Raw genomic sequence first — 15877 nt, forward strand, 5'->3', positions numbered from 1 at the left:
TATTTACATGAGTTGTAGCCTAAATATGGAAGAAAATGAAAAAGAAAAACTAAAAAAAAGGTGAAAAGAGCACTAACCGTGGCTGGGGATGAAGGGTTGCGTCGTTCCTCTCGGGTTTGCCAAAGTGGAAGAAATTAGAAGAATGAGTAAAGGCTGTGAGTCGAGGGTTTTATGTAGGGTAAGAGCTTTCTCCGCAGTTCCATAAAGAAAACCGTAGAGAAAAGTGTACCACTTTTCTCAGCGGTTCCATAAACAAAACCGCAGAGAAAGGTACCCTTTTCTCTGCGGTTTTCTTTATGGAACCGCGGAGAACAGTCTATTTTTTTCCCACTTCGTGTTTCAGACTCATTTGAACCTTTTCTATACGTTTTTAATTTAATGCTAGAAAAAAAGCGCAGAGAAAGCCTATATTCGTAGTAGTGGAGATGAAAGTAAACCCATACTTGCCATGAAATAGAGCAGTTTTGGGAAGAGTGGAAAGAGTACCGACGCTGTAACGACCCAAAATTACTATTAAGGCTTAAGGGCCTTGATTAGTGTGCCGGGAGGGCGTAATTGGAGGTTAAGAGAATTAATGGTAAGAAGGCATGAATATGGGTATTGGATAAGTATGTGGGCCCCGTTTGGCTGGTAAGGGCATAATTGTAATTTTGGCCCGCTAGGGCGTAAACATGATTGTGTGTGATAAGTTGTTGAGACCACATTATTATGTGGATAGATAGATAAATATATATATGCGTGTACATGTGTGTGCATTTGTAACTTTCGGCACGAGGCGATCCTAGGGAGCAGGTAGCGAGAAAAGTCACAACAGGACCCGATAATCGACTTTGAATAAGTCAGGGGTGTTTTAGGTATCAGGTAGTTATTTAGACTATCGGGTTATGAAAATAAATATATGGAGATATATTTGAGGTTAAGAAGTCTAGGTGGGAATACTGGTGGATTTTACCATTTTTGCCTCGGGGACATTTTTGGCACCATGAGCCTTGAGGTAACCTTAAAGCTTAATTTAATAAAACAAAACAAATGAATTATTTAGAAACTTAGAGAAACCGACTTAGTCTCAGCCTTCCCTCTTGTCTTCTTCCTTTTCTCTTTCTCTCAAGAAGGACTACAGAAAATTAAGGGGAATTGATTGGAATTCAAAGAATTTGAAGCTGTGATTTAGGAGCTTAACTCAGGGGTTAGCTGAGGATTCCATCAAGAGTAAAGGTAAGCTATAAGTTTGTTTATGATAGTTAAATTATGTGATTATGCTGGGTTTTGAAGTGTTTATGGGTTTCTGTATTTCAAGGTTGAATTGAGACTTGGAGCTTGGGTGTTAGCTCAGTTTTTCTTGGGGGGGGTTGATTCTGCAGTAAAGGTAAGCTTGAAATTAAGTTTTAATGTTTGAATTTCTGAGATTTTTTGACTGGTTTTGAAGTTCTTGGGTGTGAGAGTTTCATAAATTAAAATGATGTGTTGAGGGAATTTTAGCCTAGATTTATGTTGGGTTTTACTGTTGGAAGCATGCTAGAATGTTGGGATAATAGAGTTGTGTTAATGGGATTGTTTAAAATGGGTTTGGATGAGGTTTTGGATGTTAGAAATGGGGGAAATTCTGCGTTCGAAGGGAAGGGCCGCGGCTCTGTTCTAGAGCGCTGCGGCCCTAGCTTGAAGATGAGCCAGGGAGGCTCGGCCAGGAGCAAGCGTCGCGACGCCCAAGCAAGGGCCGCGGCGCGTGTCTTCTTTCTGGGAGGCCCTTGGTTCTGTTTTGAGGGCAAGGCTGCGGCTAAGCTTTAAGGGCCGCATCCCTTAGATGCATACTTGAACGTTCAAGGTTTTAAAGTACGGGGATCGAGTCTAGGGTGCTCGGGATCAATCTCACCACCGTGCTTGGTGGGATTCGATTTCCCAGAAGCTAATTTTGTACATGAAAACCTATATTTGAATATTAATGGAATCCATTATCTTGGTTGTGACTAAGTGATAAGCTAGGGCTCAGGAAACGGATCGTGCTCGGGGGTCGTCCTTTCTAATTAAAGTACCTGGAATTAAGGTAAGAAAACTGCACCTGTGTAGGTGGATAGGATGGGACTATGTGTTCCCTATATTTGAATGTATTGTTATGTGATTGTAATAAACCATGTGAACATGTTGGGACTAAGAGTTCCCTATAATTGTATAAATGTCATGAGGTGGTATTATGCCACGGGGACATGTGATAAACGACCTAAGGATGCCGAAATCAATACTTGCGCACATGGCGCGGCTCGGACACTGGTTTCCGAGGATAGCTTATTAATCACTGAGATCGGTTAAGCTGGCCAGAGTCAGTGGGTATCTCACTGGGCTTGGCCTAAGCGAGCTAAAGGCGGTGAATTAAATAGAGGGTGCGACCTGCGGGCATTAACCCTAGTTATTGCTTGATATATGTCTACTGTGGATTATTGTCTATGATTTGATGAGTATTTGGAGCTGAATTATTGGTTATTGACCAGTGTGCTGCCTTGAATGTATTTTATGGCTTGATGGAACTGATTAATGCTTTGTGATTATTGGATTATGATCTACGAACTATTTAGCTGTTAATACTGCTATGTCATGATATTATGTTTTCTTGCTGGGCTTCGGCTCATGGGTGCTACATGGTGCAGGTAAGGCAAGTTGACCATGGGTTGGAGAGCTCTGGGGGCGAGGTGTATATTGTCAGCTGCTCGGCACCACAGTCGAGGGTTTGTACAGGGACAGGGACCTAAAACGTATATTTTGCCATTAGAGTGGCTGGGTTATTTATTTGTAATTGAGAATTTTGTATTTACGTCATTTAAACCCTTATATGGGATCCCGTGTATCAAACATCTGCTTTAATAAAATTTAATCGTTTATAATCAAAATTCTTTCTAACCTAATCTGTTTGTGTCATTAGATACATATTTTGAATTAAATGACTTGATTTGCAAGTCTTGCACTATTTCAAACACACAGTGTAACGGTCTTGGTTATCCAGGGCGTTACAACTTGGTATCAGAGCGTCCTAGGTTTAAGGGTTCCTGGAGATAAGCTGGACATGTACACTCGCCGCTAAAGACAAGCTCGACTCAGGGTTCTATAATTAAATATATGAGATGGTTTGTTTAAGATTTTGATTAAAATATGAATGTATTATGATGTATGACCATAGGGAGCATGAGAACTGATAGGGCCTGGCCCTTGACTATTGCATGATGTGATGGAGGCGTGCTGATTAGCATTGTTGTTGCATGTGAATAAATATTTGAATGATGGTTTTCATATTGATTGCTTGTGGGTGATTGCCCAAGCTGAATTTATATGTTATGCTTGTCTATTGATTTATAGGAAGCATGAGAAGGTGAGAACAAATGTGCCAGCAATAAATTTGGTAGCTAAGTGCATGGAAATGTGAATTAATGTCTATTATGTTCTATGTGTGTATGAATATTGTGATTACTTGGACCTGGATATGGTTTGGTTCGGGGTGTGAACCTTAGGGTTGAGAAGTTTAGTCAGCAGTGGCGGATGAACTCAGATTGTTTGCATCCAAGATAGTTTAGTAGACCTGGCACCATAATACAGGAGGGTTGCAGATGATGACTGGGGTTGGAAACCTCCATCTACCCTAAAAGTCGCAGAGATGTTCGTTAGCGTATGAGTAATGGTGTTGGTCCAGTATAGGGATACGGACGAATAAAGGATATTAAATGGAAGGCCTAAAAGGCGTTATCCTCTGGTTTAAAGAGGAAAGTTTGGGTTTGCCTAAGAATTATTTGGTGGATGGGCAAAGCTAATTCCATTCTTGGTTATATAAAGGTGAGAGGTCATAACTAAGGGATTGTGCTAAGTACTTGTGGCAGGAGGATGCTAGGAAATGGTATTCAGATTGAGGTATTGGCATGATGGGTTGGAAAGAACTCAAGTGGGTATTCGATAAAAGAAGTTATAAGGACACAGTCTGAGCTGCGGAGATTAATAAATCTATGAGCTTGATTTGAAGTGATAAGGCAACGACAACATGTGTTAATGAGTGTTAAAAGTTGGATACTTCATTTTGGAAAGTTATAAAAGCGGTGGTAGTTAGGAATAATGACCCATGTAAAGGTTAAATTCTGGAATGGTCCAGGGTGACAGGGCCACTCCAATGTATTAGATCTTCGGTTGCATTTGAGTAGCAGAGAGGACCATGTTATTTGAGATCTGTGGAATGAGTTATAGAGCATGAATGTTGTAGGGAAAGGGATGCAAAAGATTGTACTTCTATTGGTAGAATTCAGTAAGGATAGATTCTCGATTATTGAGGTAGAAGGACCCCAGATAGTGCTTGGGCACCTAGTTTGTGATAGGAAAGGGGTCTGGCTGAAAAGATAGTTGTCAAGATGGTGGCGAGAACCAGGGAGGTTATTTGGTATGCACATGAGGCAGAGGACGCCACCTGAAAGGATGTCAGGTGATGGCATGACCTCTACACGAAATAATTTAATATATTAGGATGGATGTCCCATGGTGAGGGAAACGGAAGACTGGAATGCCTGGTTACATTTGAAGTCCGAGGCTAGCTCCTCGGAATCGATTAGTTGGTTAGATAGTTTTTGTTTTTGGTTACATAACAAGTTGGAAGAGTTCAGTGTTGAGTATCTTTCCAGAAAGATTCAGACATAGAGAGAGTATGCCTCAAGGGTACGGTGCAAGAGGCTGAAGAAAGTAGTATTTATTGAAGAGGAATTAAAAACTTTTGGCAGAGGATTTGGGATACAAGTAATCAAGAGATTTGTAGTGAGAATAATAGAGCTCGTTGTATGGAAGCTTCAACATGAGTTAGAGTGAGAGAGTTAATCTGTTAAGAGATAACCATGGATTGTAGGGAATATCACTTGGAAAATATTAATTTGACTAAAGAAGGAATGGGTACACTAGTAGACTAGTAGGAATTCGGATGGGTATAAAGAAGGAATGGGTACACTTCAGGACTGGACTACGAACAAGTTTGATATTAGAAACATTATGGAAGATGGTAATAACTTGATAGGAAGAATTACTTAAGCAGTCGAAGAAGTTTGACCTTGAATCAGATAGAGCATTGTATAGCGGGAATTGTTGGTATCGTCAGTTAAGAATGAAAAGTTTTAATGTTGGGTACAAGACGGGACAATGTCTCCAGGAATTGATCTATGATCTGGTTATTACCAGCTGGGGATCAAGAAAAGAGACATTTTAGGAATTTTTACTTGTACCGAGTAGGATGTGAGGAGTTGGTAACAAAGGTTCCAAATTGGTTCAAGCTTCAGCAACGCAGGTAAGTTCTTCAAGCAGAGAGTATAAGAACGGTGTCGACAAGTTCCCTTCAAGTTCATGAGTGGTATATGTTGGAATACTTCCAGACAGAAGTGGAAAGCGAACGCCTATTATGCTGAAGACGTTAACACCAAGGAAGCAGGGTCACAGGTAAGGTTCTATGAAGTGTCAGATTGGGTTTCGCCAGGGGTACTCAGAGAAGAACTACAAGAAGAAGGGACAGGTATGGGGAGATTTGATCTGAAGCCACAAAGAAGCTACTAAATAACGTCTGAAGAACGGGAAGCACAACGAGACTGGCAAGCATGTCATCTATCACATAGGTATCTTCGCAGACAACTACACCAGAGATTTGAGGAACGGTAAAACTTGAAGCTAGACTGAATGGATGGTGTCAACCATAGTTCAGAAGGCAGGGTAAGAATGGATTTGCACTTGGTTACGCAGGAATACACGTGTTATGATTGGATATGGAAGAGTAGCATAAAAGAAGCGAATTTTTGATAAAGATATAAAACTGTGAGGGTACACCACGGGTTGGGGCATGCCCAAGCTCAAACTGACGCAAGGATGGATTGAGCCTCGCGGGAGGTAAAAGAATGGGAATATAGTAGATACACATGGAATGTTTAATTGACAATTTATGCATAGTGTAAAGTACCTGAGTGTTTGGTCATTTGTAAGAACGATAATTTTGAGACTAAAATTTAATGGAACGCAGTAGACGAATGGTTGATGCTAGAAGTCCTCGACTGTACGAGGAGGGGATTTAATTAGAGGCGGATCTCTTATCTGAAAGGTACATGTTAGTTAAAAGAATGCCACAGATTACAATGGAATGGGCAAGGTAGCGATTGAAATGGGTATAGTATAGTGTGTGGTGATGAACACATATGTTCTCTTTGGATAATGGATTCCAGAGTGATGGTTTTGTGGAAACAGGGAAGAACCCTACGAGTATTAAATAGGTTAAGGTTCAAGGACCGGATTAATGGTCCAAGGAGAGTTTGGTGTGGAGATGGGAATTATAAGTGGGTATCGTTTCATCTCCTATTGTTTGTTGTACCAGGAGGTTTTAGCTGATGGAAGAATCTGGGATACTCGAATATTGAAAGGTAAAATGATATGATGGTGGGTCATAGGAATGGACCACATTAGACTATAAATAAGGTGATTGAACAGGGAAGAAGTTGTAACTCAGCTGAATGAGATGGCATAATTTGCTTTGTTTAATTAATAATGAAGTAAAGCATTGATAATGTTAAATTGAGACCCTATAACTTTCTGAGTTTTGGAGAGGGACCAGAGAGCGAAGAAAATAGAGTGGGAATCTGGAATTACTGATTAATTGCAGATAAGATAGCAACCTGAGGGCTTAACAATTATGTTAAGGGATTGGGCATTGTATGTGCAACATTTGGGATATCAAGGGAAGTGTATTCTTTGATGTGACAGTAATGGTATTGGATGCTGGAGTACAGCTAAGGTGACATGGCATAGGACCTGGTAAGATAAAAGCAAGGAATTGAAAGTTAGTGGACACTACGATTCAGTATCGCTTCAGAAAAAAAAACCAAAGAGGATGTTGGAATTCTTAAGGCAGGGATGTCTGCCTATTTGAAAGTATATAGGAACCTGTAAACTGTTAACTTTGGAGTACGGGATTCCAGGATGAGAGATTTGTATCTCTCCAAGTTAGACAGCGAGAAAGAGTATGATAGTTGGGAAAGAAAGGGGAGTTTTAACTCCCGATTCGACAAGAGTTTCAGGGTCGTAACAAAGGTTTGGCCGAGGGCCTATAAGCTGATTCACCCTGGTAAGGGTGATGATTCATAAGTATTTCTGGCATTGAGAATAAATCAATGAAGAGATTGTTGGGAACTAACAGACTCTGGAATTACAGCGGATCTGGTGTGCAAGTAAAAGTTAAAGGAAGTACAGATATCAGTCAGGGTTTTATGAAACGATATCGTTACTCAAGTTTGAGTATTATCGAAGATTAAGAGTAAAGGCATTGGACCTTGGGAATTGTCGTCAGAGGTATGAGGTTTACCGTCTGATGTGTTCAAGTAAATTTCGTGGACGAAATTATTATAAGGAGGGGATAGTTGTAACGACCCAAAATTACTATTAAGGCTTAAGGGCCTTGATTAGTGTAACGACCCAAATTCGCTATTAAGGCTTAAGGGCCTTGATTAGTGTGCCAGGAGGGCATGTTGGGATTTATGTGTGATTTTATGAATTAAATGCATGATTATGATTTAAAGCATGGTATTTGGCTATTTGTTTAACTGAGATGCATGGCTATGTTTACTAGTATGCATGTAGGCCCGGATCGTGTTAGAAGGGCGTAATTGTAATTTTGGCCATGTTGGGCATAACTGTATTGATAGGTGATAATTGTAATCCGTGATTTGTACCACGCGAGTGTGGTGTTATTGTTGTGATGCACGTGCCGAGACGGTCCTAGAGAGCTAGTTTTACTTAGATGTCACAACGGGATTTTATGCCCGGCTTGGGGGGAGCCTAGGGGTAATTCGGGGATTTTGTAACTTAGCTCTTGAGAGATTTTGGTGACTGGTAATTTGGTAACTTGTGTGACTATTAGTAACCATAGAGAGTAACAGGTTTTGATGGTAAGATGGTAGAATTGTAATGGATAGGAAATGACAAGTAAGCCCTTGAGGTTTAGTTATGAAAGGATAAGCAAGGAGGGGTAAAGTGGTCATTTGGCAAGGTTAATAGACAAATTTGAGCTGTGTTATAGGGGTACACGGTTTGGTCTTGGTCACTTGAGGCTTTGATAGAATTTGAAGAGAAGAAAGAGAAGGAGAAAGAAGGTTAGGGCAAGAAGAAGAAGAGAAGGAGAAGTGGGAGTCTAGGAGAAGATCAAGGAAGCTTTGTGTGGATTCTCCATTTGAGGTAAGAGTTTTATACACATTTAAGTTTGGGTTCTGTTTTGAATTGATGAATTTTAAGCCTAAGCTAAGCATTGTTAAGTTTTGGGATAGTTGCTGAAATTTGAGATCAATTGGGTGGATTTTGAGTATGTTTGTGTTTTGAGCTTGAATCTTGAGTTTATGGGTTGTGGAATGGTTTATTTGGAGTCTTGAGTTGGTTTTGGGGCTTGGGTGTGAGTTTGGGTTGATTTGGGAGTGTTTTGGCTCGAGGAAATGCAGGGGAAAAACCCAGTTTTTCTGGGTTCGCGTTGGGGCGCCGCGGCCCTGTTCTTGGGCGCCGCGGCGCAAGGCTGAAGGCAGGAGGGGATGGGGCCTCTGACTTGATTAGCGCCGCGGCCCTGTAGGGCTGAGCCGCGGCGCTAGGCCATTTTCAGGACACCAAAATTTGCATTTTTCAGCTTTTGCTCCGGGGGTTCGGGGGATGTTTCCGATGAACTGTTTTAGGAATTTGGGAGTCCCGAGAGTGTGGGATTGGTCCCGGGAAGTGGTTTTGGGTTGATTAGTAATGAGGGATGTTTCTTGTGTGTTGTGACTAGGTTCTTTGAGAGGCTCGTGCTTGAGGACCGTGCTCGCGGCTTTGGTGCATCAGGAGGCTCGGAATGCAGGTAAGAAAACTATAACACCCGAGGTTAGGGCATGGCCCCAGATTGTATTATGTGCAAATGTTTAAACCTTAAATGAATCATGATGTGTGTGAATGATTATTTCGAATGTACTATATGTGTGATTATGATGAAATGAGCGGCAAGGGCCGAGTACGGCGTAAGCCGGGGCGGCCGTGGGCCGAAAGTAACACCTAGCACATGGGATGCTATAATCAGGGCGGGGCCCGGTGAATAACATTATTATTGCTATATTCAGGGTGGGACCCAAGGGATACATGAGTTATCCTCGCGGTGAGAACCGATACCCCAGGGCTCTGGTAAGGCCTCTGGGGCGGCATGGCCGTGTTTGCTTAGTCTAATGGTTGACTTGTTTATATGTGGGTTATCTGTTATGATAAATTGTATAAATGCATATGTTATGTTCTGCATGAGTTTTCTTGCTGGGCTTCGGCTCACGGGTGCTCTGTGTTGCAGGTAAGGGCAATGACTGAGTCAACCAACCATGAGTACGGAGAGCGTGAAGCGACGCGTACATGTTTGGCCTGCCCGACTGCTTTGGTTAGGGGTTTATTCGTAAATGGCTGTAATAATCTATGATTTTATGATTTCTCAAAATGTAACCTTATTTCAAGACGTGATTAGTTTTCAAACATTATTTTGGGATCCCAAATGTTTAATAATAGAAGTTTTAATGAAACGACGCATTTTCTAAGATTACAGCCTTAACTTTTAATTAGTCACACTTTTGTTTCAAAACCTCGGTTAGCGAGTTCTTCGCACACTGTTTTGTCTTAAAAACTCACTCAGTAACGGCTCTAAGGAAGTAGGGCGTTACAATTAGTGTGCCGAGAGGGCGTAATTGGAGGTTAAGAGAATTAATGGTAAGAAGGCATGAATATGGGTATTGGATAAGTATGTGGGCCCTGTTTGGCTGGTAAGGGCATAATTGTAATTTTGGCCAGCTAGGGCGTAAACGTGATTGTGTGTGATAAGTTGTTAAGACCACATTATTATGTGGATAGATAGATAAATATATATATATATGTGTGTACATGTGTGTGCATTTGTAACTTTCGGCACGAGGCGATCCTAGGGAGCAGGTAGCGGGAAAAGTCACAACGGGACCCGATACTCGACTTTGAATAAGTCAGGGGTGTTTTAGGTATCAGGCAGTTATTTAGACTATCGGGTTATGAAAATAAATATATAGAGATATATTTGAGGTTAGGAAGTCTAGGTGGGAATACTGGTGGATTTTACCATTTTTGCCTCGGGGACATTTTTGGCACCCTGAGCCTTGAGGTAACCTTAAAGCTTAAGTTAATAAAACAAAACAAATGAATTATTTAGAAACTTAGAGAAACCGACTTAGTCTCAGCCTTCCCTCTTGTCTTCTTCCTTTTCTCTTTCTCTCAAGAAGGACTACAAAAAATTAAGGGGAATTGATTGGAATTCAGAGAATTTGAAGCTGTGATTTAGGAGCTTAACTCAGGGGTTAGCTGAGGATTCCATCAAGATTAAAGGTAAGCTATAAGTTTGTTTATGATAGTTAAATTATGTGATTATGCTGGGTTTTGAAGTGTTTATGGGTTTTGGTATTTAAAGGTTGAATTGAGACTTGGAGCTTGGGTGTTAGCTCAGTTTTTCTTGGGGGGGCTGATTCTGCAGTAGAGGTAAGCTTGAAATTAAGTTTTAATGTTTGAATTTCTGAGATTTATTGACTGGTTTTGAAGTTCTTGGGTGTGAGAGTTTCATAAATTAAAATGATGTGTTGAGGGATTTTTAGCCTAGATTTTTGCTGGGTTTTACTATTGGAAGCATGCTAGAGTGTTGGGATGATTGAGTTGTGTTAATGGGATTGTTTAAAATGGGTTTGGATGAGGTTTTGGATGTTAGAAATGGGGGAAATTCTGCGTTCGAAGGGAAGGGTCGTGGCTCTGTTCTAGAGCGCTGCGGCCCTAGCTTGAAGATGAGCCAGGGAGGCTTGGCCAGGGGCAAGCGCCGCGGCGCCCAAGCAAGGGCCGCGACGCATGTCTTCCTTCTGGGAGGCCCTTGGTTCTGTTTTGAGGGCAGGACCGCGGCTAAGCTTTAAGGGCCGCATCCCTTAGATGCATACTTGAACGTTCAAGGTTTTAAAGTACGGGGATCGAGTCTAGGGTGCTCGGGATCAATCTCACCACCATGCTTGGTGGGATTCGATTTCCCAGAAGCTAGTTTTGTACACGAAAACCTATATTTGAATATTAATGGAATGCATTATCTTGGTTGTGACTAGGTGATAAGCTAGGGCTCGGGAAACGAATCGTGCAGGGGGGTCGTCCTTTCTAATTAAAGTACCTGGAATTAAGGTAAGAAAACTGCACCTGTGTAGGTAGATAGGATGGGACTATGTGTTCCCTATATTTGAATGTATTGTTATGTGATTGTAATAAACCATGTGAACATGTTGGGACTAAGAGTTCCCTATAATTGTATAAATTCCATGAGGTGGTATTATGCCACGGGGACATGTGATAACGACCTAAGGATGCTGAAATCAATACTTGTGCACATGGCGCGGCTCGGACACTGGTTTCCGAGGACAGCTTATTAATCACTGAGATCGGTTAAGCTGGCCAGAGTCAGTGGGTATCTCACTGGGCTTGGCCTAAGCGAGCCAAAGGCAGTGAATTAAATAGAGGGTGCGGCCTGTGGGCATTAACCCTTGTTATTGCTTGATATATGTCTACTGTGGATTACTGTCTATGATTTGATGAGTATTTGGAGTTGAATTATTGGTTATTGACCAGTGTGTTGCCTTGAATGTATTTTATGGCTCGATGGAACTGATTAATGCTTTGTGATTATTGGATTATGATCTACAAACTATTTAGCTGCTAATACTGTTATGTCATGATATTATGTTTTCTTGCTGGGCTTTGGCTCATGGGTGCTACATGGTGCAGGTAAGGCAAGTTGACCATGGGTTGGAGAGCTCTGGGGGCGAGGTGTACATTGTCAGCTGCTCGGCCACCACAGTCGAGGATTTGTACAGGGACAGGGACCTAAAACGTATATTTTTCCATTAGAGTGGCTGGGTTATTTATTTGTAATTGAGAATTTTGTATTTACGTCATTTAAACCCTGATTTGGAATCCCATGTATCAAACATCTGCTTTAATAAAATTAATCGTTTATAATCAAAATTCTTTCTAACCTAATCTGTTATACACATTTTGAATTAAATGACTTGATTAGTAAGCTTGCACTATTTCAAACACACAGTGTAACGGTCTTGGTTATCCAAGGCGTTACAGACGATGACCTCAAAGCTTGGTCGGAGGAGATGGTCGGCGCTAGATGAGTGATCAGCGAAAGAGGGAGTCAGCGACACTAAGCCTTTGTTTGTTAAAGATGAAAAGTGGAAGGAAGGAACCGTTTGGAGAGAAAATTGGAGAGAAGATAAAAAGAATGGTGGTTTGGTAGGAGATAAAATAAGGATAGAAAAATGAAGAGAAAATAAGTGGTGGGGTCCACACTAAAATTTTTCTCTCCAAATTGGAGAGAAAATATAGAAGAGAAAATGTTGTAGGCTTATAAATTTACTAAAAAAAATTTAGTAGTATTTTTTTAATATATTATTGCTAAAATAAATATTTTAAATTATATTTTTTACCTTAAATATAATATATTTCAACACATAAGTACTACTTAGGTTTATTTAAATTTGTTCTTAGGTTTATTAAATTATTATCATTTTAGCTATAAAAAATATTTTTATAAAATCACACATTATCAACAATGATAAATAATATTCCATATGCAATAAAACATACACATACCATCCTTATCAATTATTTTATAATTATAATTATATGTATTGCCAACTATTTACTTTATATTCATAATAAGTTTGAATTTTTTTTTATTTATGTTATATGTGACAAAAATATATATTTTAAATATACAAAAATATATTTTTTTCAATAATGAGTAATACATAAATACTAATATAAGGGTATAAATGTCAAAAAAAACATTTCTTTCCTCTTAATTCTAACTCAAATACCAAATAAAGGAAATAAAACAAATTTTTTTTTTTCCTTATCCAAACAAGAAAAAGAAAAAATGCATTTTTTTTCCTTCACTTTTTCTATCATCTTTATTTTTTCTCTCCTTCTTACCAAACACAGCATAAAGAGAAGATCTCGTAGAGATAGAGAGAGAGAGAATGTGAGAGAGTAATAAACAATACGACCTAACCTCAAGAATATTAATACATACGTTTTCCTAAATATTAAATAATATTATTTGGATTGTATTAAAATTAGAAAGTTCGATAATTACTACACTACAAAGTTGCCACCAAACATAGTGTTCAGTTAATTTAATACAATACGGACCACTTATACAATGACTTAATATCCAAGTTGGGCTTTATAAATTCTTGAGGAGATATATTAGGCCCCTTACTTACCTACACTAATTGTATTAGTTGGTTTTATATCAAAGAATCAGTTAATTATTTACTCTGGCAAACTTGTTACTCTTTGTAACCAAAGGCTATCTAAAGACGCTTTTAGTTAGTTGCTCTGCTGGTAAACTTCACGTAATTTACATATGCTCTTTGAATAAAATCCATTTATTATGCTTTCTCCTCTTTCTTCCTTTCTTTTTCACTTGTACTTCTAACTTTCAAGAAAACTTTCTTCGTTGTCAATTATTGATGCCAATTGCGCCTCAAATCATCCTTGAGAAGCCTAAAAGAATTGCTGTAATTTTTTTTTTTTTGAGGAGTTCATGCTACGCTATGTTTTTGGGAGGTTGTTGCTTTCAACAAGTCTCTAATATACTATTTATAGGAATTCTAAAGCAAGAATTTTACAAAAACCCTCATTAATTTATGTCACCCCTAAAGCAAGATTTTTACAAAATAAACTTGAATCTGTCTTTGTAATGGGTTTGAATATGATCAAAGGGTATGAGACCAACACAGTTTTGCTTTTGCTAAGGGAAGTCTCATGTTCTATGCATAATATCTTAGTAAAATTTTTGATATGCCAATATAAGTTACTATCCTAAATACATGACAATTTTAATTTTTTAGATAAAACTACCTCTAACATTTAAACACTCATTTTCTCTCTTCGTTCGAACTCTCTCTCTCTCTCTCTAACATCTCTTATTATCTCACTCTCTATTTCATTTTAATATTGTAAATCTCAAAAAAATACCAAAATTAAAAAAAAAAATCATCTGAAATGGACATTTGAGTGAAAAAAAATATGAACCTCCAAAGTTTTCATCAAATTTCAGTGCAGAGCATCGAAATTGCATCGAAAAAGTATCGTTTTGGCCAAAAATCAAGTTTTCATGATTGCATCGCAAAAGCAGCGAAACACCATTGCTTTTTCATCGAATTTTGCATCGAAAAAGCATCGTTTTGGCCAAAAAACAAGTTTTCATGATTGCATCGTAAAAGCATCGAAACAGAATCGATTTAACATTGAAACACTATCGATTTTGCATAAAAAAAGCATTGATTTTGCATCGATGCTCTTGCACTGCAATTATGAAAACTTGCCAAAACGATGCTTTTTCGATGCAAAATCGATAGTGTTTCGATGCTCTTGCGAGGTAATCATGAAACTTGATTTTTGGCCAAAACAATAGAAAATCGATAGTGTTTCGATGCTCTTATGATGCACTCACGAAAACTTAATTTTTGGGCGAAACGATGTTTTCTTGATGCAAAATCGATGAAATTTCGTGCTCTTGCGAAGCAATCATGAAACATGATTTTTGGCCAAAATAATGTTTTTTTGATACAAAATCGATGCAATTTCGATGCAAAATCAATAGTGTTTCGATGCAAAATCGATAGTGTTTCGATATGCTTTTGCGATGCAATCATAAAAACTTGTTTTTTTTTTGCCAAAACGATGTTTTTTGGATGCAAAATCGATTCTTTTTCAATGCAAAATCGATAATGTTTCGATGTTTTTGCGATGCAATCATGAAAACTTGATTTTTGGCTAAAACGATGCTTTTTCGATGCAATTTCGATATTCTGCACTAAAATTTGACGAAAACTTTGAAAGTTCATATTTTTCACTCAAATGTCCGTTTCAGATTTTTTTTTTTTTAATTTTGATATTTATTTTAGATCTACAAGATTAGAATGAGAGAGAGTAAGAGAATGAGAGACATTAGTGCGAGAGAAAGAGTTCAAACACTACAAAAAAAGAGTATTTTAACTACTAAAAAATTGGTAGCAAATAATGTTATTTTGGTAGCTATTACCTTTTTTGCTACCAAAAAGTTTTGGTAGCTACTTTGTAGCTAATACCCTGTAGCTAAAAATTTTTGCCACCAAAAAATTTGGTAGCAAATGCTCTTTATTTGCTACCAATTTTTTTAGTAGCAAGAAGTATTATATTTAGTAGCAAAATAAGTCTTTTGCATTGTTTTTGTATTTTTTTTTTTTTTTTTGCTACCACAATTCCGTTGCAAATTATGAATGACAGAATGATTTGTAGTAAGATTTAGTTGTATAATTTGGTAGCAAAATATTTTAAGTTAATGTAATAATGTTCACTAGCAAATGGAAAAGTCTTTTATTTGGTAAAATCTATTATATATTATATTTTTCTTATTTTTGCAACAAATCCATTGTAATTGATTAATTATTTTAATATATAAATAATAAAATATCATGAAAAATATTAACATTAAATATAAAATTAAGATAAATATTTATTGTATACAAATTTATATACATTCAATATGCAAGCTAAGATTGTTTGACTAATAAAAAATTACAAAATGGTAAATGGGATAGGATTTTCTCGTAAGTGTAGAACAATTAATGTCTTCTAATCTTCAATCTCTACAAAATCTGTAAAAGAGAAAAACGAGAAAGAACAAAATATTAATGACAAAATCAAATAACTAAAGTATCCCATATAAATATACGAGAGAGAGGGAGAGGAGATATGTTGCAGGCAGATAAATTATACATACCAGAGAGAGAACTAGTGT

The sequence above is a fragment of the Humulus lupulus genome, chromosome 7 (genome assembly GCF_963169125.1).
Source record: "Humulus lupulus chromosome 7, drHumLupu1.1, whole genome shotgun sequence".
NCBI classification, from domain to species: Eukaryota; Viridiplantae; Streptophyta; class Magnoliopsida; order Rosales; family Cannabaceae; genus Humulus; species Humulus lupulus.